This window comes from Acinonyx jubatus, chromosome A2 (assembly GCF_027475565.1).
Source record: "Acinonyx jubatus isolate Ajub_Pintada_27869175 chromosome A2, VMU_Ajub_asm_v1.0, whole genome shotgun sequence".
NCBI lineage: Eukaryota > Metazoa > Chordata > Mammalia > Carnivora > Felidae > Acinonyx > Acinonyx jubatus.
In genome coordinates, this window is record NC_069383.1 from 99,978,669 (window position 1) to 100,004,380 (window position 25,712).

A 25,712-nucleotide genomic window follows, 5' to 3' on the forward strand; every position below is an offset into this window, starting at 1 on the left:
TCCCCCTTGTTCATTTTGGGAGAAGAGTTTAAAAAGGATCAGTGTGAATTATTCTTAAAGTATTTTGTAGAATTCACCAATGAAACTATCTGGTTCTGAGGTTTTCTTTTTTGGGAGGGTTGTGATTGCTGGTTAGATTTCCTTGCTAGTTATAAGTTGGTTGAATTTTTAAAATGTATTTATAATTCAATCAGTAAGTTCCCTGTTTCTAAGATTTTGTTAATTTCCTCTAGGTGATCCAATTTTTGATGTAAACATATAATCTTTTTAAATTCTTTTTTCTTCTTTAAAATTAGTAGTAATGTCCCCCTTTTTTTATTTCTGCTGTTAGCTATTTGAGACTCCTGTCTCTTTTTTTTAATTTTAATTTTTTTTTATTTTTTACATTTATTTATTTTTGAGAGACAGAGAGAGACAGCGTGAACAGGGGAGGGGCAGAGAGAGAGGGAGACACAGAATTAGAAGCAGGCTCCAGGCTCCGAGCTGTCAGCACAGAGCCCAATGTGGGGCTCGAACCCATGAACCATGAAATCATGACCTGAGCCAAAGTCGGACGCTTAACCGACTGAGCCTCCTAGGCGCCCCTCTTTTTTTCTTAATCAATCTATCTAATGATTTGTCAACTTGTTGATCTTTTCCAAAATACTAGTCTTGGTTTTGAAGGTTTTCTCTGCTTTTATTAATTCTTAATTTGGGGACACCTGGGTGGTTCAGTCAGCTAAGCACCCAACTTTTGATTTCAGCTTGGGTCATGATCTCACAGTTCATGGGATTGGGCCCCTCAATGGACTCTGGGCAGACAGTGTGGAGGCTGCTTGGGATTTTCTCTCTCTCTCTCTTTCTCTCTCTCTCTCTCTGACCTTCTCCCACTCACATTGCTCTTCTCTCAAAGTAAATAAATAAACATTTTTTCATTTTTTTTAATTCTTATTTTTGTTTATCTCTGTTCTAATTATTATCATTTCTTTCTTCTGGGTATCAATTTATTTTTTTATCCCTTGATCATTAAGATGCAAATTTGGGTTGTCAATTTGAGACCTTTCTTCTTTTTTAATGTAAGCATTTATAACTATAAATGACCCTTCTAGCATTGTTTTCAACACATCCCAGAAATTTTGGTATGTTGTTTTTTTTTTTCAAATTAATACAGATTTTATGTTTATTTATTCTGAGAGAGAGAAAAAGCAGGGGAGGGGCAGAGAGAGAGGGAGAGAAAGGGCTCAAATAGGCTCTGCTCTGTCAGAGCAGAGCCCAGTGAGGGGCGTGATCTCAGGAAACATGAGATCATGACCTGAGCTGAAATCAAGACTCAAGCAGTTAACCAACTGGGCCATGCAAGTGCCCCAGTATGTTGTGTTTTTAATTGCATTAACCTCAAGATAGTTTCCTACTTCCCTTGGGATTTCTTCTTTGACCCATTAGTTGTTTAAGATTGTGTCCAGTTTTCCTTCTGCTCTTGATTTCTATTTTTATTCCATCATGGTTGGAAAAAGTACTTTGTATGACTTCTATTTTCTAAATGTATTGGTTTGTTTTTCAACTTTATATATGGATTATCCTGGAAAATGTTCCATGTGCACTTAAGAAATATGTGTATTCTTCTGTTAAGTGTTCTGTATACATCTGTTAGGTCTCATTGGCCAATAGTGTCATTCAAGTCCTCTACTTGCTTATCGGTCTGCTATTGCCCTATTCTGTCCATAATTGAAAGTGGGCTGTTTTGAAGTCTCCCACTATAATTGTAGAGCTGTCTATTTTCCCTTAAATACTGTCAATATTTGCTTCACATCTTTAGGAGCTCTGATGTGGATGCTTCTACATTATATAATTTGCTGCCTTGTCTCATAACTGTATTTATTTACACAGTTTATTTATTTATTTATTTATTTATTTATTTATTTATTTAGAGAGCATGAACAGGAGAGGGGCAGAGAGACAGGGAGAGAAAGAGAGAATCCCAAGCAGGCTCCACACCACCAGCATGGAGCCCTATGCGAGGCTTAAACTCATGAACCATGAGATCATGACCTAAGCCAAAACCAAGCATCGGATGCTTAACCGACTGAGCCACCCAGGTGTCCTTCTTATGACTGTTTTTGATTTAAAGTCTTTTCTGTCTGATATTAGTATAGCCACTGCTGCTGTCCTTTGGTAACTATTTTCATGGAATATTCCATGTGTCACTGCAGCCTAATCATATGTCTAGTTCTAAAATGACTTTAGACAATACATAGTTGGGTCCTATGCTTATATCCATTCTTCCAATCTCTATCTTTTGATTGAGGAGTCAAATGCATTATATTTAAAATAATTACTGAAAGGGAAAAAAATTTACTATTACCATTTTGTTTCTGTTATCTGTGTATCTTATAGCTTTTTTGTCCAATATTTCCTTCTTTTCTCTTATGTTCAGTGAATTTTTTGTAGTGACATGGTTTAATTCCTTTATTATTTCCTCTTATATATATTGTATAGATCTTTTCTTTGTGTTCACCATGGGCTTACATAAAACATCCCAATGTTATAAGAATTAATTTTAAATGCAAAATAAATTAACAATTACTTTTAAATGTAAAATAATTAACTTTTAAATGTAAAATAAATATATTAATAAATGTGTAATAAATTAATTTTTATGCATACAGAAATGCATGAAAAGAGACTACTCCTTAATAGCTCCACACCATCCACTTAATTTTGTTGATGATACAAATTATACCTGTGCACAGCCTATCTTTGTAAACATAGATTTATAATTATTTTTTTATATTTTTAAAAATTTTTTACTATTTTTGTTAAATCCCACAAATAAAAAAATCATGGAGTTTCATGCCAAAATTGCAATCATATATATTTTTATATTTGCCCATATATTTACCGTTAGTAGAGAATTTCATGTTTCTGTATGGCTTTGATTTACCATGTAGTGACCTTTAGTTTCAATAAGAAAGACTCCCACTAGTATTTCTTATAGGGCAAACCTAATGGTAATGAACTGCCTCAGCTTTGTTCATTTGGGAATGTCTTTCTGTCTCTTTCATCTTGGGACAACAGTTTTGTTGGATATAGAATTCTCAGGCAATATATATTTTGAAATGTTATCACTTTAAATATATCCTCCCACTACCTTCTGGCCTGCAATTATTTGCTGAAAAGTCTACTTGTAATCTTTTTGAAGATTTCTTGTACGTGTTGAGTAACTTTGCTGCTTTTGTGAACAATCTCTCTTTGTCTTTGACTTTCAACAGCTTTTTTGGTTGTGATGTGTCTTCACATATGCCTTTTTGAATTTATCCTATGGCGCTCACTGAGCTGCTTGTATTTGCATGTGCACTCTGTGATGGTTAATTTAATGTTTTTTAAGTTTTATTTATTTAAGTAATATCTACACCCTGCATGGGACTCAGATACAATGACCCCGAGATCAAAAGTCATACTCTTCTCCAACCAAGCCAGCAGGCACCCCTGTGATGGTTAATTTTATGTGTCAACTTGACTGATCCACAAGGTGTCCAGATATCTATCAAGCATTATTCTGGGTGTTTCTGTGAGGGTGACTTTCGATGAAGTTAGCATTTAAATCATATAGTGACTAGAGCAGATGTGGAGTTGAAAGCCTGAAGTGAACAAAAAGAATAACCGTCTCCCAAGTTAGAGAGTATTTCTCCTGACTGAATGCCCTTGAGCTGGGTCATTGGCTTGTTCCTGCCTTTGGACTTAACTTGATCCCAGTCAGGTTAAAACAGAACTGCACAATAACTTGCAAATGACGTTTGCTCTCCTCCCTTTGTAATCAGGAACTAAGTTTCCACAAGCTGCCTACAAGTCAGCTGGCATGACAGAAAGAGGGTGTGGGGCAGAGTCTAGAAAAAAATGCCACAAATTTTCCTCACATCTTTAAGTTGCCTTTTCTCAGGATACAACATTCCTATGGTTGCTGTAAACCTCTGAATAATTTCCAGAGCTCTGACAAAGTCAGTTCTGACAATTTCTGTTTGGTTTTGTAATTGTTGTTGTTTTGTGTTGTTTTTTGTTTGTTGGTGCTTCTGTTTTTTGGGGCAGGTATTTGCAACTGCATACTGCATCATTTTGCTGATGCCATTTCTTGGTCACTTTTTATAGCAATATTTGGTGCTACTACATGAACGTTCCTTAAGACTGGAATCTTTCTTACGTTTGTATATTTCCCAACAGGACTTGATTTAAATGCCTGGAGTTTGCCATTTTTTGTCACATTTATGAGAAATTACCTCCAAAAATATGGGACAAATCAAAGGAAATAACAGAATCTCCTCTAATAACAATTCATCACGTCAGAGTCAGGTGAGCTCAGAGGATAAAAAACAGTCTCTTTCATTGTTTCTCTCTTACTTAATCCGTAAACCTATATTCAAGAACCAGTTCACTAAAACTGAGGTCAGTGAATGCCTCTGACCGCTCTAGTGACTGAAGGACACACAACAGAAGGACTGTTCTTGCCTCATTCACATCACTACCATCTCTAGCATCATTTAGTGGCAATTTCTCTGACTACGAGGAGTATTTTCTTTCAAAGAATTAAAATAATATACATTTAATCAGAGAGAAACATTAGAAATTATATGGAAACTGGGTGTTTACCGTTTAAAGTCAATGTTCAGTAATTGACCTGAACCCATGCCCACGGCAAAGCCCAGCTGTTAGATCTTGAAAGGCTTCGCCCTGTTTTTGGTTTTAAAATGCGTTGCACTTTCTGAAATGACTTTTTTTTTCTTTCCAATCGCTATTACTTTTTTTTTGTAATGTAAATGGAGAGAGTTTCCATCAATTAACACACAGAAGTAACGAATTTTGACAGGACCCAAAATCACTGGAGTTGGCCTTTGTAAGGAAAAGAGCCACACAAACAAAACAAAAGCAAACACTGGATGGAGAACAAAGGTAGAAAAAAATGACGAATAAAGAGATGAATGGTATTATGCCAAAAGGGAAATTACAAAGCAGTAATTGCAGGAACCTACAGAGAAAATTAATATGACAGGTGATAACGTGGTGTCCTTGGGGATGAAAAGTGAGACAATCAAAGTGGAAAGGCTTGAAACAGCTAAAGAAAGAGATTTATTTAAGGAGATATTCAGATTGAAATATTTCTCCAAAGAGTGTTCATGTATTTTCTCCAACATCGGGTATTTCTAAACTGGAAATGGACCTGGAAATTGGAGATTATCTCCAGCCGTCAATGTAGATCACGTGTGAAGAAAGAGACAACAAAGAGATGACCTTGCTTCTCCAAGGTGAAGCTAATCAGTGGAGAGCTGGCCCGTAGTAGTGTCAGCAGTGGTTTAAGACATATTTTGGTTTGAATCGGGTGCTAGGTGATACTCAAAGGCTTTCTATTTACCTTGTATTAGCATACTTTTTGTTAAATGCAGAAATATTCAAGGTTATGAAAATTCAGCCAGGAATTACATTTTTGTATTATTTTTACATACTTCTTATATTCTATTTATTCTTAAAACATCGCTACCTATTTTCCCTACTCATTTTATACAACTCACAACTCAATCTCATTCTTTCTGATGCTACGTACTCATCATTGTTTACATGTAATGTTGCCCTAAAGAAGGAATCAATTACATAGCAACAGAATTGGACAGCCCAAGCCACAAGCAAAGCACTGTCTTCCCAACAGTAATACAAACAAAATCCTGCAAAGAACGCACCAGAACAAAGTGAACCATAAGGAATGGGCTAATGCAGAGGAGGATTCCATATTTTCAAAATGAAATTGGCTAAAAGAGGGAATTATCTTTGTAAATGTAAAAAGCAATACTTGTAAAAATAATGATAATATTTTAAGGTAACATTTCTTTCAAGTAAAGATAAAACTACATCAGGAAGAACTCCTATAAATGAGATGAGCAGAAACACTAAAAGGATTTACTTTAAAGGTCAATATTCAATTAATGTAATTGCTAAGATACTGACATGGGGCCTGATTTATGGGTATTTGTAGGACTAAAATGTCCTGTTTTTAGAAACCGAAGCAGTTTTTTCATGGTTTACGTCATACGCTACAATCTCATACATCCAAACTGATTAGGACTAAAGTGTGTGATCTGGAAAGGCCAGGCTCCGATGTGCAATGTATAATGAATTGTAGCCAACACCATGGCCCTTTCTCAGCTAAGCCCAGCAGGCGATATATACTAGGCATGACACTAATAAACAACCCATCCGTGGCCCAATGTGTGTTTCACATGCTACCTAAGAGTGACTAGGATTTAGGGAAAAGCGGACAGATTTGAGATGTCGAAAAGTAAGGCAATTAATAGATCAATAGGGAGATATGGATGGCTGGAACAGGACAAAACTGCTACTTTGGGTCTATTCAACATCCAGAGTAATCTTTAAAAGCATAAAAATAAGAATTCTTGGGGCACGTGGGTGGCTCAGTATGTTAAGCATCCAACTGTTGATTTTGGCTCAGGTCATGATCTCATAGTCCGTGAGATCAAGCCCAGCTTCGGGCTCTGCCCTGACAACAGGAACCTGCTTGGGATGCTCTCTTCTCTCCCTCCCTCTCTTGGCCCCTTCCCTGCTCACATGCTTTCTCTCTCTCTCTCTCTCTCTCTCTCTCAAAAATAAAAATAAAATAAAATAAAATAATAATTATTTAATTAATTTAGTTAAATGAATAAGAATTGTTATTTTTCCCAATATAATATTTACTGGCTACAATACCTCCAGGTTCTTACAGTGATCTGAACATCTCCCAATTTCTCAAAGCATAGCTCCAATGTTATGGGATTCTCAAGAACAAAGCTGAGTCATGGCACTAGAGGTAGTGCTTTTAGTGGAGGTAGAATAATTAGACTATATGAAACCTACTTTCTTTTCATTGATTCCATTTATTTATTTATTTATTTATTTGAAAAAAAAAGGAAGAGAGAAATTGAGAGACAGCAGGGAAGGGGCAGGGGTAGAGAGAGAGATTATCTTAACCAGGCTCCGTGCCCAGTGCTGAATCCAAAGCAGGGCTGGATCTCAGGACCATGAGATCATGACCTGAGCTGAAACCAAGAGTAAGATGCTCAACCAACTGAGCCTCCCAGGTGCCCCTCATTGATTCCTTTTAAAAGTGTGCACAAATATTCATTGCACATATATACATACATATTCTTATATGTATAATACCTCTTCTTATGTTTACAGCTGTCAGAAATTGACGATCACGATCATGTTGTAAGGGTGAAGAAAGGAGCTAAGCGTTGGGGAAGAGGAAAATACGTCTTTGTTCCCATGATAATTCAAAATGGCTGGTTATGGTAAGGATCTCCTCAGGAACTGTGAACCAAAGCTCTATAGCAAGGCTTTTTCAAACATACCTACTTGTGAAACAATTTATTCAAGCAACTTGGCAGGATAATACTTAAAGAGGATAGAATATAGAGTTGCTTCAATTAAAGGAGCAGTATGTCCCAGAACTCTGTTTGTTTACTAGCTGAGAGTTTGGAAACAATGGGTCTTTAATAATAACAAAGTTGTGATTATCAGAAATTCCCTGGAGCCCTGGATTGTGACAGGCAAGGGGAAATATTGTGGGACTGTAGATTCTGCCTATTTTGCCCATTAGATTTCACAGCCACTTGATGGAACATCATTGGTCAAGCGACAACCTCTCTCATCTTTGCTTTTGACAAAAACGAACGGATCAAGAACTAGTCACTCGATAATCTCTACATTTTATTTACCAGTTCTATTTTATTGAGCCTAGAATCTGACAGATTTAGACAAATGTGGTGTTTAGCTGCTGTCAAGTGAGGAAGTCTGTTATAGCGCTTATAAAAATACAGTTTCTTGCTCATTCACCAATAATTATTGCACTTCATATGTGCAAATCATCCCGTTGAAGTCCTCAGTGCTAAGGATTTTCAAAGATAATTAGGATGTAGCCCTTTTTTAATCTTCAAAGAGCTTGCAGTACAGGAGTAAGAAGAACAAATAACCAACAAAACAAGCAAAATCAAGTGCATAGTAAGATAGAGGTAGAAGCAAATTGCTTTTACAGCAGAAAAACAATTGTAACACAGCAGTTAATAACATGGGCTTGGGGGTCAGTGGAAGCAAGGATGAAATTATATATCTGAAGCCTCCATAAACTTTAATTGCCTTATCTGTGAAATGGGCTAATGATTTCCTATTTATGTGACCACAGTGAAAATCAAATGCAATTATGCCCCTCTATGATTGGCCTATAGCAGCTAGAAAAGTGTGGTTCTGTTGACTGAGAAAGTCAGTTGAGAAAAGGAAGAGAAGAATATTTAGGATTTGGGAATGTTTATTGTGAGGTGTGGCAAAAAAAAATCCATACTAGATTTTTCTATACTAGAAAATCCATTCTATACTATCCATACTAGATAGTTCTTTTAGAACTATCTAGAAGACATACTTTCATATTTAAAATAACCCATTTTCAGAATATTATGACATCATGGTTTTTTTATGCTGATTTATTTTCTGATAGCCATATTCTTTCTTCACTCCTGCCTGTGATACTGAATGTAGGCGGGTAGGTAAAGTCATGCATGTCTAGACATACAGAAATTCTGATTCAAACTGATCTCATTCACTCCTCCGTGAGTTTCTTATCTGCGGCTTGTTTATTCTTTCTTGCCCATGCATATTTAATTAATACCCTTTTACTGCCAAATTCCTATTATCTCTCCCCGGACTCTTTAGTTATTCTTGCTCTGCTGGTATTTTCTCTGGCGTATACAGATTTGCACAAATATTATCAGTTTAATTTAGCATACAATTACTGAATGATATCTATATACTAGGCACTCTGAATGAATCTGAGAGTACAAAGATAAAATAAGATATAACTTGGGGCATTAACAAATTCACTGAGCACACTTTTGATATTCATAAGCTATTCCTTCACTTTTTCTGCCAAATAAATTTTATAACTCTTTTCTTCCTTTTGTTATCTGATCTCCACAAAATACTCCTTCAAGACCATCTTGGCGTGCATTGGGTGGATGCATAGTTCTTCCTTGGGCTTTGCTGTTGGGCAGACGGCAACATCGGTGATATGTGTCATAAAGCCAGAAGGAAGTATCTACCAGAGCGGGGGTAGCCATCTACCAGACTAGGTAATGGAGCTGGGGAGCAGAAATCAGTAGGAAACGCAATGATGGTATTGAAACGGCCATTGGTAGGCTAGGGACACTCAAATCCTCATCTAAGGAGGAACCCCAATGGAAGTGAATGACTCTACAGGGCCCCCAATTCCAGCTCTCACCAATCTCTTGAACTCCTCCATGTTGTGAAGGGGCCCTGACCACTTCCAAGATGGAATACAAATACAGCACTCATCAGTACCACGTGGTACTTTTCATCCGCATCTTCACAGATGTGTTTGGTGCCTTTGGAGGCCTTCATCTCACAGCCCCAAGAGCAGTGCAGGCCCTGGCAATGCTGAGAACAGCAAAAGGCAAAGGGAACAGGTGGAAAGTATTGTATAGCAGAAAGAAGTTCACCAATGCGAGAGTGCAGTGGTGCTGAGGCAGGTAAGCAGGCTGGGGCATGAAGAATTGAGAGCTCGGACAATGAGACTGTGATGACCAAGACATGGCCAAGGTGTGCAGACGGCCACATCTCGGGCAAAGCAAAGAGCCAAAGGTGACTCTGCTTCATCCCTCAGGCCAACATATCCTTGCCCATTCCCTGCCCCAGCCACACATTCTGGATTCCACTTGCATTTAATAAAAGAGTTCTTGGGGCACCTGGGTGGCTCAGTCGGTTGAGCGTCCGACTTCGGCTCAGGTCACGATCTCACAGCTCGTGAGTTTGAGCCCTGCGTCGGGCTCTGTGCCGACAGCTCAGAGCCTGGAGCCTGCTTCTGCTTCTGTGTCTCCCTCTCTCTCTGCCCCTAGCCCACTCACATTCTGTCTCTGTCTCTCTCAAAAATAAATAAACATTAAAAAAATAAAATAAATAAATAACTTAAAATAAATCTTATAAATAAATAAATAAATAAAGAGTCCTTTTTTATGTCTAATGCTTTTTCAGAGATTCGAGCATCTTAGAGGCTACTTCTAAATATTGTAAAAATTAAGGTTAACAGACTAAAGGAGCTTAAATCAAAGTATCAAGTTAATTGCCTCTTTAAAATTGAGAAACTGAGTTTAGGAATATCTAATTCAGGATTAAGTACTAAAGAGAAATTCTTTTAATCATGCCAGAGACATAAATAAAAGAATACATGACTCACCCGAAGCTTTGAATGATTAAATCTGTGGAAAATGAGTGTGCTTACACATCTTCCATCAATTACGCTACAGACACAAATGTGCACTGAATCTGATTCCCACTTAAGGCCCTGATGAGTCCTTGCTTCTCGGCAGCTTTCTCAAAGGCCATCAGTCAGACAAGACCATTTCCTCCTTCCTCTAATCCTGGGAATGTTTGCTCAATTATCATATCTCAAATGGAAGAGAGATTAAGAGATAAACTCAGGAGTCAGACAGTGTTATTCAAATTCAGGCTGTAACACTTTCTGGTTTTGTGGGCATGGGGAAATAATTTCCTTAAGCCTCACATCTTCTACATCTGAAAAATGGGAATAATACTGAAATATCCAGGTTGATAGTCAGGCATATCGGCTGGGAACACATGGACTAGGTATGCCTGAGGGGCCCTGTGTACATATTCTACCCAGCAAATAGCACGTGGACAGGTAGCATGGGGTGTAGATGTATCCATATTTAATTTTTTTTTTTTTAATTTTTGAGAGATAGAACGTGAGCAGGAGAGGGAAATACAGCATTCAAAGCAGGCTCCATGTTCAGAGCAGTCAGCACAGAGCCCAAGACGGGGCTCGAACTCATGAACTGTGAGATCACGACCTGAGCCCAAGTCGTATGCTTATGGACTGAGCCACTCAGGTGCCCTACATGTATCCAGATTTTAATCTGATTTGTGGTGTCCTTTCTCAATTAGATACTTTAAATATCATCCCTGCCTTTCACAAATATTAAATACTACCATCTCTACAGAACGGGACACATTACGTGGTGGATAGGAAGATAGTTGTTGTTATAACAAAACATGTTTTGTAATTTATAATTAGTTTCTAAGTCTACCCACTTCTGTTTTATTGTGACTTCTTTCCGTGGCACATTATGTTTTATGGTCGCAGTGGCTGATGGTGTTTCATGCAAAGTAGGCACACAATAAGTGAACACCAAATTACAAAAATAAAGAAAAATTGGGGTGCCTGGGTGGTTCAGTCGGTTAACCATCCAACTTCAGCTCAGGTCATGATCTCACTGTTCCTGAGTTGGAGTCCCGCATCAGGCTCTGTGCTGACAGCTCAGAGCCTGGAGCCTGCTTCAGATTCTATGCTTCCCTCTCTCTCTGTCTCTCCCCTGCTCACTCTCTCTCTCTCTCTCTCTCTCTCAAAAATAAACATTTAAAAAACATTTAAGTAAAGAAAAAAATATCCAATTATCCTGTGTATTTAGATGTTGCAGTTCTGTAAATAAATCACATATTCAATCAACTGTTTTCTTCAGATAAGTGACTTAGTGTTCCACAATAATGGCCTTACTACCCACAGTGGGGCTGGGAGTATATGGTCTTATACACAGTAGAATCGTTGCAAGAAACTAGTTGTAAAATCACAGCCGGCCTGAGACTGCCATTAAAAATGATATGATTTTTATTTTGATTTAAGGATTGTGAAATAAAGACATTTGAAAAGTTACAATAACACTGGTTTATCTTAAGATGGGCCTTCTTAGATTTGAGTTGGCTTGAGCACGTCAAAATACATCAATGTGGGCTCAACCTTGTATAAACTTATGATTGCCATAAAACCAGATGTAATATTTCTACTCTACATCAGTGCCCACAAAACAGAGACTGAAATATCAACTACAGTGTCAACATATTATATACAAAGCAATATATAATTAGCAAGTATTTTGGATAATTACTTTCTATGACTGAAATATACTCTCTAGCAAATCTATATTGGGAGCCAACTATCAGGAAGTTGTTGAAGAAACATGAACAGCATTATGATAAAAGACACAGAGACTCACTTTTATCGACCTCCACAATCACAGTGGCCACCAATGTGAAGTCACAGATGTCACTGCAGAGCTTTCTTCCGAACCTCTTTAGAATGACACATTAAATCCTGACCAACATGGGTTGCCTGACTCCAGAAGACGCATAAAAAAAGATTGTTTGTGCTTTATGGAAGGAATTGTTACCACCTTCAACCGAACCATCCCTTTAACCCAATGCTGACACTACAGGATCTCTACTCCTTCTCCCACCCAACACCAACTTGGCTTTCCTATTTGTTCTTTCTTTAATCAACACTCTGTGAATGTTTCTTCCCCATGGCTACCCATTTCTCATTCCATGGGTAAAGCATGAAGGTTTCCCCATCTGTGTGTGGGGAAGGGCCCAGCCCCATTCACCATCCTTGTATGGATCTTTGGTTAGAGTCTGATAATCAGAAATCCTCATTTCTTCACTGCTCCCTTCCAAGCTTCCCCACCTCTAGCCCAGAATTGATCTTATATTTTCTTGAAAAATGTCATGCCAGAATCCATGTATCATCCTTGTAAGCACAATTATTACAATTAATCTATGGTAAGAATTGTAGCTACCAAATTGTTGGCTTTTGGCTTTTTGGTGTTTGAATTGTTTTCTTCAGCCAAAATTAAGTGTCAAAATTTTTATTTATGATAGAAAAACAATTTCCTTTGTGTGTTTGTGCACCACTCTTTTTTTTTTTATCATTTAAAACATCTTAAAACTGTTTCATTTCACAAACTAAAAACTGTACCTTCAGTATATAAGAGAATGTTCATAGGTCCCCAACCCTTCAAGTAAATGATGCATAGTAAGTGTTTAATCAAAATAATTAACACTAATTTTTAAAATATATACACCAGGTGATTATTATGACATCAAAAATGCATGCCCTATTAAGTCAGTGATAGTTTCCATTATTCTCTATTTATTTTTCTTTATTATCCATCAATTGATTTTTTAATTGAATAACCTATGATTTTAAATAGATTTTGTTGTATTATAATTTATTAACCAAACTTCTTTTAAACTGCTGTTTGCATGTCCTCTTGAGTCAAAATCTCTTATAGTAGTTTAAATTTCTGTTCCATTTTTTTTTTTTTGGATAAATATACATGTCACAGATGTTATAACAAGAGTGTGTCAATGGTAATTAGACTTACCACAGCTGGCAATTTCTTAAGTCATTTTTGCTGCCCACATCTTTCTTGCTACATGAAACCTACTTTTTGAAAACTGCTGATTGCCATAACATACTAAAATATTCTGACATCCACCTGTATCCATTTCCTACTTTCCAGCCAAACTTTATGATATCCGGTTTTAATTATTCATCAGTGTTGATTCCTTTTCAATATTCATCTTCATGACTCTTTCCGAATATTAAAATAAAAAATTAGTCCTTGAAAAAATATTCTTGACACTCCCATATCACTAAAAAAAAAGCAAACAACAACAACAACAACAACAACAACAACAACAAAACCCAAATCTAAGAAGATGGGAGCTACAATCTAGTGTTTAAATTTATCTAAGCTCCTCATTTAAGTAACTAAAATTATGAGGGCGAAAACTTGCATTGGAGCTGAAAATCAGTTGCAGATACCACACTATGCTTTAGGTTTACCAAAAGCCTTTCAGGGTCCAGAAAATGAGAACCTAATGCGAGGAAGGAATTGCAAAATCTCAAAGTGTCTCTGTTTTATCTAAAGACAGTACAAAGAAAGGATGTGACCAGAGTTCTAATCCAGCCTGCATGTCATGTCAGTATCAAAACTGACACTTAAACTTTTGAAATCTGAGGGATAAATTAGAATTGCAGAATTTCATCATAAGGGACATTTAATATCACATGAATTAAATATGAGACCAGCCAATTGTATCTTCTTTGAAGAAAACTGTTTAATTAACACCATTTTTCTGCCAACAGCTATTCAAAGTTATACCACTTTTGAATTATTGGCTTTTTTACTTTTCTTTTTTCCTTTTTTCTTTTCTTCTTCTTTTTTTTTTTTTTTTTGGTATATAATGATGATTCATTCTAAGACCCATGAAATAAGTACAGGTAGACAGTAATATTTTAGAAAAGGTACAGAAAAACTCACCATAACAGTTTCCCGTGAGAGACTACCACGGGAACAAATCGAAATATGTGCCAGGTCCAGATGAACATAAATGTTTTGTTTTGCACAAGGACATGGGGAGAGGATCAAGAAAATGTATTTCTGGGATCTGTAGTTTGGAGATATGCACTATTTCCACATGTTTCTACGACCCCTCATGGTTAACCTTTACTTTGACTCAAAGCTATTTTTTGTATTATGTATTATTTTGGTTTTTAAGTGCGTTTTGAGTACAAAGTGACCACAGATCTTAAAAAGGTCATAAAGCGTGTTCAACATGCTTTCACATCTGCTGTGACACTCCTCGAGATAGAATATGAACATAAACCAGGGCAAGAAAGCTTTGATGTGGCTTGTGAGTTTTGTTTTGTTTTGATCCTAAGTTTCCAATTCTTTTAAAGATGTGAGAAGCTTCTTAGAGTATAAACTTCCCACGAAAAGAAAACGATCACTAAACACAGCTTTGAGTTAGAACTAAAAGTCGATCACCCATGTTCCGCCATCTTCCTTGTACTTCCCACACCCATGACCTCACACTGTCCATACTGCTCATTCTAGGTAGACAAGCTCAAGAAATGGTCACTACATGAACCAACTGTGTTAATCCACCTCTGATGGTTATTAAATTAGTTAAGTGTGTCTTCATTCGATAACTGCCAACATTTTTTAGGACAATATTCACAAAATCCATCTTAAATTTCCCCTCAAAGTTAACAAAATAAAATATCAGTTCAATTTAACAACACATCACTTGTCAGAACCTTGAAGGACCAGTGATGGTATTTGCACATGTCTGCGGACACAAACCCACACAGAGAAGTTCCTCAGGGCTCTGGAAGTACTGTTTGCAGACACCTGACTTCTGTTTACCTCAGAAAGAAGGTGGACTCTTCTACTATAAATTCTCCTGTTCTTCTCTTCTCCTGTCATCTTCTGGGATTCCGGTCATCAACATTTTTCCTCAATATTTCTCATTTCCTCCCTCACTGTTTTAAGCCCATCGTTCTCTTCTTCTGGATGTTGGGGGCAGGTCTTTCATGTGACTGATAACGTTCCCCTCGTGCCAATCTAATGTCTGCCGCCTCGCATGGAAAAGTCCATTCTGCTAGTGTCTCTCAGCCAACCCTTTTTCATTTCAGTATGTCACCTTTTTGCCACATTTTATATTATTTTCTGGAGTCTTTCTTTACTAAAATGAATTTAAAGTCACAGGGCAAGTAGTGATTAAAATTCATTTTTTTTGTCTCAGAAATGATTTCCCTACACAGTATTCTACCCCAACACTATGTGTGCAGTGTTCCAGTGAAACTTTCTTTATTAGAACAGATTTCCACAAATCTTTGTTGTTGTTCTAGACAGCTCGGGAAAAAGAGACATCTATTTCGAAACAGGTTTTTATGTAAACTCAAAGCAGCTACATTGTCCTTGAGTCCTTTCAATATTTCAAAATATGTTAAGAATGGGGAACTAGTTCTAGAGAAAGATAGATGGTACTGGGAACAATTAAATGGAGAATTAGGCCTATTTTTGTTTTAAACAATGTTAATGTTTATTTTATTTTTGAGAGAGACAGAGCGTGAGCAGGGAAGGGGCAGGGAGAGAAGAAGACACAGAATCTGAAGCAGGGCTCCAGGCTCTGAGTTGTCAAAACAGAGCCTGACATGGGACTTAAACCCACAAACCGTGAGATCATGACCTGAGCTGAAGTCGGATGCTTAACCGACTGAGCCACACAGGTGCCCCAGGCCTATTTTTGTTTTTAAAAAAGCTCTGAAAACTAAAAGCTGTTGAATAAAAGTAAGTTAGGAAGATAAATTTTCATTTCAACCTTAAATAGTTGTAATTAAGAGATAGAAGGAAAGGAGAAATACAATAATGCTAATTTTTACTAACTTGCCTTTAGAAAATAAACATGCTTTTTTCGTAACTAGGAAATAGCTTTATTAAAATAAAATAATACAGGCCTATAGATCTGTTAAATACTAAAGAATGGTTTGTATAGTCACCTGACAGCATAAAACTAGGCATTTTGGCAAATTTCTTCCTATATCTGTCTCTGTCTTTATTTCTGTACACAGACATGCAGACACATACAGACACAAACACACATATATATACTGTCATATCTTTTTAAATATATAGGCTCATACATGCAGCTTATTTGTATACACATATGCACTACCTTGGACACATGTTCATATAAAAATATAAAAACCTATAAGATACATTTCAGGGTTTGCAAAGAAGTCTATAGCTTGGGTTCATGCTAATTTCTGAAATTGTCATCAATAAATCACATTGAAAGAGCCTAAAAATAATATACATTCAAATTATGCTCTGTTGGACATCTTTACATAGGCATCTTTGTGAACTTATCTGATTATCCTTTTAGGTTAAATTCAAAGAAATAAAAAGTCTTGGGCAAAATAACATGCACTTAATATTTTGACATAAACTACTATTTTCTTTCTTTTTTTTTTAACGTTTATTTATTTTTGAGACAGAGAGAGACAGAGCATGAACGGGGGAGGGTCAGAGAGAGGGAGACACAGAATCCAAAACAGGCTCCAGGCTCCGAGCTGTCAGCACAGAGCCCGACACGGGGCTCGAACTCACCGACCGCGAGATCGTGACCTGAGCTGAAGTCGGCCGCCCAACCGACTGAGCCACCCAGGCGTCCCCGAAACTACTATTTTCTTTTGAAACCCATGCAGGTAGAGGAACTGATTTTTAACAAAGGAGCAAATCAAAGCAATAAAGAAATAATACTTTTTTTTTAAATAAATGAGGCTAGAGCAACTGAGTCTAGACATAGATTTACATCTAACACAAAAAATAACTCAAACTGGATCATAGACCTAAATGGAATATGTGAAACTATTGAACTTCTAGGAAAAAAAAGAAAATCTCTGTCACCTTGGATTCACTCATGAGACTCGGATAAAATGTCAGAAGCAGGATTCATGAAAGGAAAAGCAGTTAAGTCAGACTTGGTTAATATTTAAAAAGAAAAAAAAACAACTTCTGGTTGAAAGACACTCTTCAAAGAATGGAAAGATGGTCTGCAGACTAAGAGGAGATACTTGCAAATACCTATCTGATTAAAAAATTGTATCTAAAATATTCACAATGAAGCACCTTCATGACGCAGCAATTTAGAAATAAGACAACAAATAATTAAAAACAGGCAAAACTCTAAACTGACACCTCAGTAAAGGAAACCTACAGGTGGCAAAAAAGCACACAGGAAGATAATCAGCACCATTCATCGTGAGGAAAACGTAATTGAAAATAATGGGTGACTACTAGATCTATTGGAATAGCTTAAATCTGTCTGACAATACTGACCACAGAGCAACAGGAATTCTCACTCACCGCTGGTATTCATGCAACATGGTTCGTGCAAAGTGGCTTGGCAGTATATTTACCAAGCTAAATATGCTCTCACTGTAAGAGCCAACATGTGCGGTCCTTCGTGTTTTGTTAACTGCGTTGGTTTCTGTCTGCTGAAGGATCTGCACACAAGAGCTTACGGAAGTTCTGTTATAATCAGAAGCAACCAGGACGCCCTTCAGCAGGTGAATGGATAAACAAACTGTGGTGTATCAAAAGAAAATACTAGTCAGTGGTAAAAAGGATTGAGCTGCCAGACCAAGCAAAATCACGGCTGAATCTTAAATGCAGATTGCTACGCCGGAGAAGCTATCTGAAAAGGCTATCTACTATATGATCTCATTCATGTGACATTCTGGGAAAGGTAAAAGAGTAAAAAGATCAATGATTGCCAGGGGTTTGCGACGGGGAGTAGGTGAAGCACGGGGTGGGTGGTATTTTAGGGAGGTGAGACTATTTCATGGGATTCTATAGCAGTAGCTATATGACGCCATACATTTGCCAAAACCCAGAGAACTCTGCAGTGGAATGAATGAATCTGAACGTACAAATTTTCTCAAAAATCGTTTAGGAGTTTGGGGGAAGCCTAGGATCTAAGGCAGAGTGTGACAACGGAGTCTAGCTGTATTGTAAATATAAGAAATACTGTCCCTGAACGGAACAGGAGAAAAACTTCTGACCTAAATAACTTTGGAAACTAATGGAGACTATAGGACTAATAACAAAATACACGGCACATAATCTCTAGGCTAGTAGGTAAAGTTGTTTTCCACAGGGGCATGGATTAACAATTCTATCAGGAGTATGCTGGAATCGGATGATTAAGTAAACGACTGGCAGATGGCGGGGCCAAGTTTCTCACGGTTGGAGCTTGAGGCACAGGTAGTCAAGGGCAGAAATGTAAAATGATCAATGAGGTAATGGCTTAGAACTGGAGACACCACTATGAGCTTATGTTTAGCTTAATACCGTACAGATGGATACATGCAGCCATTTTTATAGATTTGTGTGTATACACGGGTTAGTATTCACACATTTATATTTATGTGTTCTGTCAGCTAAGCCTAGAAGCAGTAACACCCCAATGACACCAAGCACATCCAGCACCCATCTGTGGTTCCCAAATACCATTCTCCCAGTAAATGTTACCAGGGCTCTCTGGAGAAATGGGTAATTCCAAGGCTGGTATACAGCCTTGTATACCTGGTATACATATGATGTGCCTGGGGCATTTTGTAGTGCCAAAAATAGGGAAGTGCTCTAAACTAAACAAACACAGCAAAACACAACACTGGAGGACTGTCATAGGGACCCAGGAGCCAGATGAAAAGGTTTCAATGAAGAAAGCTGAAATCATTTGGGTAACAAATACATGATGTCAGACTGGATTATAATGCTAAGTATAAGTAAAAATCCATGAGTCCATACTGATGTAAATAAATACTTCAGTAAATTTTTAAAAAATAGGGAACAGTAGACAAATCTCCTTTGCAGAAGAATTCCAAATAATGAATGCATATACTGTCCCTTCAAGGAAGTAGAGCATTACTCCCCACGCTTAACTGTGTGCCGGGTATAGTGATGTCCTTCCAAAGAGCAAGGTGTGAACAGGATAAAAATAGTGACTTTACACTAAAGAAATCTGACACTGTCTCAGCCAGGCGACCGAGGTCAACATCAACAGTGAGAACCCATATTGGCTGTATGTACCATGGATATGATATGATATGAAGGGCACTTTACGTTCTTCCCCCAAACCCAGAATTACAATGTAATCATGAGAAAAGCGTGGTATAGAAACCCCACTGGAGGGGCGTTCTACAAGATAGCTGACCAGCACTGCTCAAAAATATCAAGATCATCAATAATAGGGAAGTCTGAATACCCGCCCCCCATCCAGAGGTGCTTTGTGGTATGCTGAGTAAGTGCACGGGGGCACCTGGGTGAGCGACTGGAACAGAAATGCCCATGGGGGAGAAATTGAAGAAATCTGAATAAGGCAAAGACTTTTGTTGGTAATAATACATGAATGATGGTTCATTCATTGTCACAAATGCCTATACAAATGTAAGATGTTAATAATAAGGAAAACTGGGTGTGGGCTATATGGAAGCACTCTGTATGGTTTTTGAAAATGTTTTGTAAATCAGGGTCCCTGGGTGGTTCAGTCAGTTAATGGACCGATTCTGGTTTTGGCTCAGGTCATAATCTCGTGGTTTGTGAGTTCAAGCCCCACAGCCGGCTCTGCGCTGACAGCACAGAGCCTCCTTGGGATTCTCTCTCTCCCTCTCTCCGCCCCTCCCCTGCAGGTGCTCTCTCATACATACATACATACATACATACATACATAAATAAATAAATAAACAAATAAACATCTAAAAATGTTCCGTAAATCTAAAATTAATCCAAAATTAAACAGTATATTAAATTATAAAAAGCAATAGGATGATGAATATGGGATTTCAGATGATCACCTTCTCAGGATAGTCCCAGGACAGGACAACGTGGTCATTATGAAGACAGCAGTTCTTGTTAGGGATGATGGTTTCATGGATGGCTATGATATTAAAAATAACTATATCAAAATACTCTCAAAAATAAATTATAGTACATTTGTATAACTAAATATTATGTGATCTTCGTAAATATCATTTTAAAATATTTTCCTTGGGGTGCCTGGGTGGCTCAGTTGGTTAAACATCCGACTTCCGCTCAGGTCACGATGTCACAGTTCGTGGGTTTGAGCACCACGTCAGGCTCTGTGCTGACAGCTCAGAGCCTAGAGCCTGTTTCAGATTCTGTGTCTCCCTCTCTTTCTGCCCCTCCCCTGTTCACACTCTGTTCCTGTCTCAAGAATAAATAAACATTAAAGAAATTTTTTTAAATATTTTTCTTGCATCACGGAGGTTGACAATCTATTCATCTAGTGTGTGTGTGTGTGTGTGTGTGTGTGTGTGTGTGTTTACTGTGACCTTTGAGTTCTCCATGCCTGGCACTGGGCTTAACATTGAAAACAATATGGAGAAAAAATGCATCAATCATGCACTATATTTTCTTCTGAAGGCAGCAAATGTTTTTCACAAGCCACCTTCCTCAGATAATACAAAACAAACAAATTGGCAACCATAGCTGAGCTGTTCAAATACTACTTCCTTGAGGAAGTGTCATTTGACCAGACCTGTAGAAGAAATATAGGATTTAAATATTGAATAAAATGAAAATAATTGTCAGCTGAGAAAATGAAAGCTCTAGGAAGGACAGCAATATGGACTGTTTGAGAAACAGAAGGAAGGAAGGAAAGAAGGGAAGAGAAGGGAGGTAGAGAAGGAGGAAGAAAAAGGCAAAGGTGGATGGAATAGAGAGAATAAGTTGGAAAGTGGTAAATCTTAAAGCTGGAAAGAGAAAAAAAAACTCATTCCTGTCTTGTAGGACACACATTGGATTTTTCTTTTTCCTATTACTAATGGGAAGGCATTGAAAGATTTTTAAAACAATATAATAGGATCAAACTTAAATTTGTAAATGACTACTCAGGCCGTGTGAAGAAAGGGTGTGATGGGGCAAGGAAGAATGTGGAGACACCGAGGTGGCTGGAACTGAAAAACACAAAACCCTTTCCTTCTGGTTTAAGCAGAAAAGGATTTGGGGATAGCTTCCAGATGTTTGGGAAGGACATGGAATCAGGACTTATGATCTTGGAAGACTCTAGTGTCATGCTTCGCAAACTTTTGCACTGAAGGATACACAGCTAAGCTAAATATATAGACTCATATATATGAGTAAGGAGCACGTACTTTCTAAAATACAATAAAATAATTACTAGAAAATAGAGAATGAAAAACATATAAAGTACAAGTTCAAAGTTTTCATTATTAGATTCACAGACATAAATTGCATTTCAGTAAATGTAATCAAAATAAATAAAGCACACAGGAACAAAGAAAAAAATTCAAAACTTATATACACTTTTATTGGTGATATGCATATAAACAATTAATTTAGATTATCACTACTTATAAATATTCACTGTTCCACCAGCATAATTTAACAAACAGTTTTAAAGTAGTGGTCACCATACTAAATCCCCGTGCACACACCTTGAATGAAAGCTTTCCACATAAATATTTAAGGTTTTAATGTAATGAATACTCTTATCTCTCACTAGTGAACATAATTACTTTAGGTTGGCTGATGACATTGTTCCTCTACAGGAGTAAGATACATATAAAAGGTTTTATGTTCTATTTTTTTAAAGTTTATTTTAATTTATTTTGAGAGAGAGATAGCAGGCAGAGAAGGGACAGAGAGAGGGAGAGAGAATCCTAAGCAGGCTTTGTGCTATCAGCACAGAGTCTGATGTGGAGCTCGAAACTCACAAACTATGAGATCATGACCTGAACCAAAGTCAAGAGTTGGATGCTTAACCTAGTGAGCCATCCAGATACCCTTGTGTCCTATTTTAATAAAGATCGTAGTAGAGAAATCAGCACCCCACAGAGACATACAGGCATGTAATTAGAGATTTTAAAACAATTTCGGCAACTGCAAAATATTCATTTGTTAAGTCGTTTGCCACTGGAGGCAGGTGATTCTAATTTTCAACGTATAGCTTTAATCCTTCATCAGTTGCCAATGTCAACAACTTAATCTGTTTTAAGTTATGTAACAGTTATAGTTGTCATTAAAGATTTTTCTGTAGAAGAACTTGATTTCAAATCCATTAATTTCTTATTCATGAATCTTCTTTGATTAAAAATACAATTGAAAACATTTCATCAAATTGTATTGGGGGTCCTGTGACAAGTCTTTTAAGATGTATAATATCATCACCTAATTCAATGATTGTTGTTGGTAAAGTGTGGGATTCGTTACAACGACCTGAGAGACACTACTGTTCTAAGCATCAATCTTGCACTAATAATACTTCTACTTTCTCAGATTTAGTACATTTCTTGGATGCTCTTTACAAATTTACTTTAAAACATCACACACATTTCACATGGTCTATAAAGAATGACTAGTTCACAGATCTTAGTGAATCCCACTCACCACATGAGTTCCACAAAACCCTGGTTGGTGTCCTGGCCAGTTAATCATCCCATTGGATGTTGTGGCGACATCAAGTTACCATAGAAGTGTCTCAATGTTTCCTTCCATTTCTCTGGACATGTCTTGTCATGGGGCGCTACCCCTCTCAGGGCCACTATTCCCGTGAGGGCATATTAGGCACGTACCAGCTCAACTGGACATCTGGTGTTTCTGGCCCCCACTACTGCCCTTGACAGTGGCAAGTCCTTCTGTTCTCCTATGACAGAAGCGATCCCATGATGTGGCTTTGTCTTCATATCCTTCACTTTTGAAAGGAAATCTCACACTCGTTTGCATCTGGTTGGCAGAATCCAGTTCACAGTCATGTATCCTAGATGCAAAGAGACTTTTGAGAACATAGTTCCTGAGTTTCCCTAGGCAGGATGCAGGACTCATATAGTTAGGAAACTCCAGCAACACAGGGATGGTTTTCAAAGAGTACCATGCAATCAAAAGTGGGGAATGGATCCCTACCAGAGGCTAGAGAAAGAATCCAGGGAAAAGAAGACGGTCTCTTAGGGAGGTGGGGTTGAAATGGAGACAGGTAGCATGAATACACAATGACTGAAGGAGGAGAACGGGTATTAAACCGTAGAAAGGATGCATTTAACAAGGGGTAAGAGGCTAGGGAAACTCTAAAGACAATGCCACATGTCTGGCTTGTCCATCCACATCCCAGTGGTGCCATTCAGAGGGAGCTGAGGGAGAGGGTGATGGTCAGTGCTTTGTTCTTCTTTATCTTATCAATATGTGCGGCAGACTGTGGAGAGGGCTGGTTCCACTGGGGCAGAATAATATAATTGAAGTGAGGAAGCCTATGTTCCAGTTAAAAATCTGGCTCTAATTTATTTTTAATGTTAATTTATTTATTTTGAGAGGGAGAGTGAGCAGGGGAGGGGCAGAGAGAGGAGAGAAAGACTCCTAAGCCGGCTCTTCACCTTCAGTGCAGAGCCCAACACTGGGCTCAAACTCACTAAAGATGAGATTATAATCTGAGTCAACACCAAGAGTCAGATGCTCAACCAACTGAGCCACCCAGCAGTTCCTGGCTCTAAGTTTTATGTTGGCATTGAATCAGTAATAACTTTTTGGAGTTTTGTTTTGTTTTGTTTTTCTTACCCAAATTTTTGTTTTGTTTTATTTTGCCTTCTCAGCAAAACCCCTAGAATGTCCCTCAAAACACATTGGTTTTGTTCACTGCTGTATCACTAGGTCTAGGTGCCTAGTTCATTGTGGACTGTCAATGAATCCATATTTTAATAATTGTTTTTTTACCTACCTCCTGCCGCAAAAAAAACTCCCTTGCATCCATGTTTCATTGTATGCAAAGAATAGGTATTTTATTTAATCTAAATCATGCCCAATGGTAAAGATTATCTCTTGCCACCATAGGTATTTAGAGACTAGTAATTTCTAGAAACCAAAGTTAAAATAGGTATTTACCATTGTTTTCATTTCATCAATACAGAAAGCCAGTTGAGGGATTGGTATTGATCCCCATCAACAGATTGGAGAGGGGTGGGGGACCCAAGGACATAATACGTGAGCCTAAGTGTGGGGTGATGCTTTTTCTCCCATGTGGCAATATCAGCCATGCAAATTAAACATGACTTTATTTATATGGTAGGAAAATATATATTCAATTACAGTTTCCAAGAAAATGACTTTCTTTAGCTAACGTAGATATCCCACATATTTTACTCTCACCTTTACTCTACATTTAATTTGGCTTTCTCTTAGGCCAGCCCAGATCACCATCTGAACCATTAATCAAAAGAGGAACAGGTAACCCTAACTGTTTTAATTGCAGGACTGCCAGAGAAGACCTCTGGTCAAATCTTTTCTCTGATTTGTTAAATTGCCTTTAAAAAAAAAAAAAGACAAAGGCTTGTGGTTTTATAGAGAGTAGGGCTTAAATGGGGGGGGGGGATAATAATTCGAATGGGAAATCTATTGGAATCTCCCGAAGGGGTTTTTACCCAATGAGAGGAATAGTGGATAAGTGTCACCAGGCCCTGGCTTCTAAAAAGGGACAGGAAAATCCTTCACAGGAAGTAGCAAAGCCTTGCCCACTATTCCATGGTGGCTGACTCATGCCCTCTATCAAATTTCTCATCACTGAGCAGAGCCTGAATTATGCCTTTCAGAGGGAGCAAAGGAAGAGCAAATCTGAAAAATACTGTTTGGTCCTTCCCCAGATGGTGACAATCCCAGGGCAGTTTGTTGTATTTGATTGTAGGCTCACTTACTTACCCATCCTTCTCCTAGTAACTCTCGAGCCTTGATTTGTTGCTTCTTTCTTGAGTGGTGCCTCCCAGGCTTTCAATGCCAACTCTAAAAATAACCCTGCCTTAATTAAATTGCAAATGTAATCATCAGGGTCTGATTCAGTAAAAATGACACGTGCTGGCGTTCTGTAAAGTCCTTCTGAACCTGTATGGAGTCCTGGGAAGCACCCCTCCCCATACCCGGCCAAACTGCCTGTTAGCCTGTTAGGTCTGGTGATAAAGACAAGCACGTGGGTGTGTGTACCACACCATGCACACTGCCATGAATTTAGGGGGTCTTTATTTTTAGAAGTAAGGAAGAACACATGCGAAGTCCAGAACAGGGTCTCACTGTTTCTAGTGCTTCCACAAAATCAGTCACTTCTAGAGAAAATTTTGCAGATGCTGGTGATCCCTGAGAACCCAACCAGCTGGTCCAGGCATCTTTAAATGGTTGAGGCCCAGGCTGCATCCCTGAGTGGTCATGTTTCCCGCACCAGATTCGAGGTGTAATTTGAGAAACACATAATGGGTAATGAAACAGGTTGTTGATGGAAGTTAGTAATAAACACACCAGTGAGACCTTGCCTCAGGCTCTCAACAAATAAAACTCCTGGAAGAGGCAATAAGAGATCAGAGTGGCGAGTGTTCATTTTGCGTCCCTGCAAGTTGAGTCGGGTGATCGGTCTTACCCCACTATTTGGTTAAACATATCCTGTTCTCAGATATTTTAAAAGTGAAAACG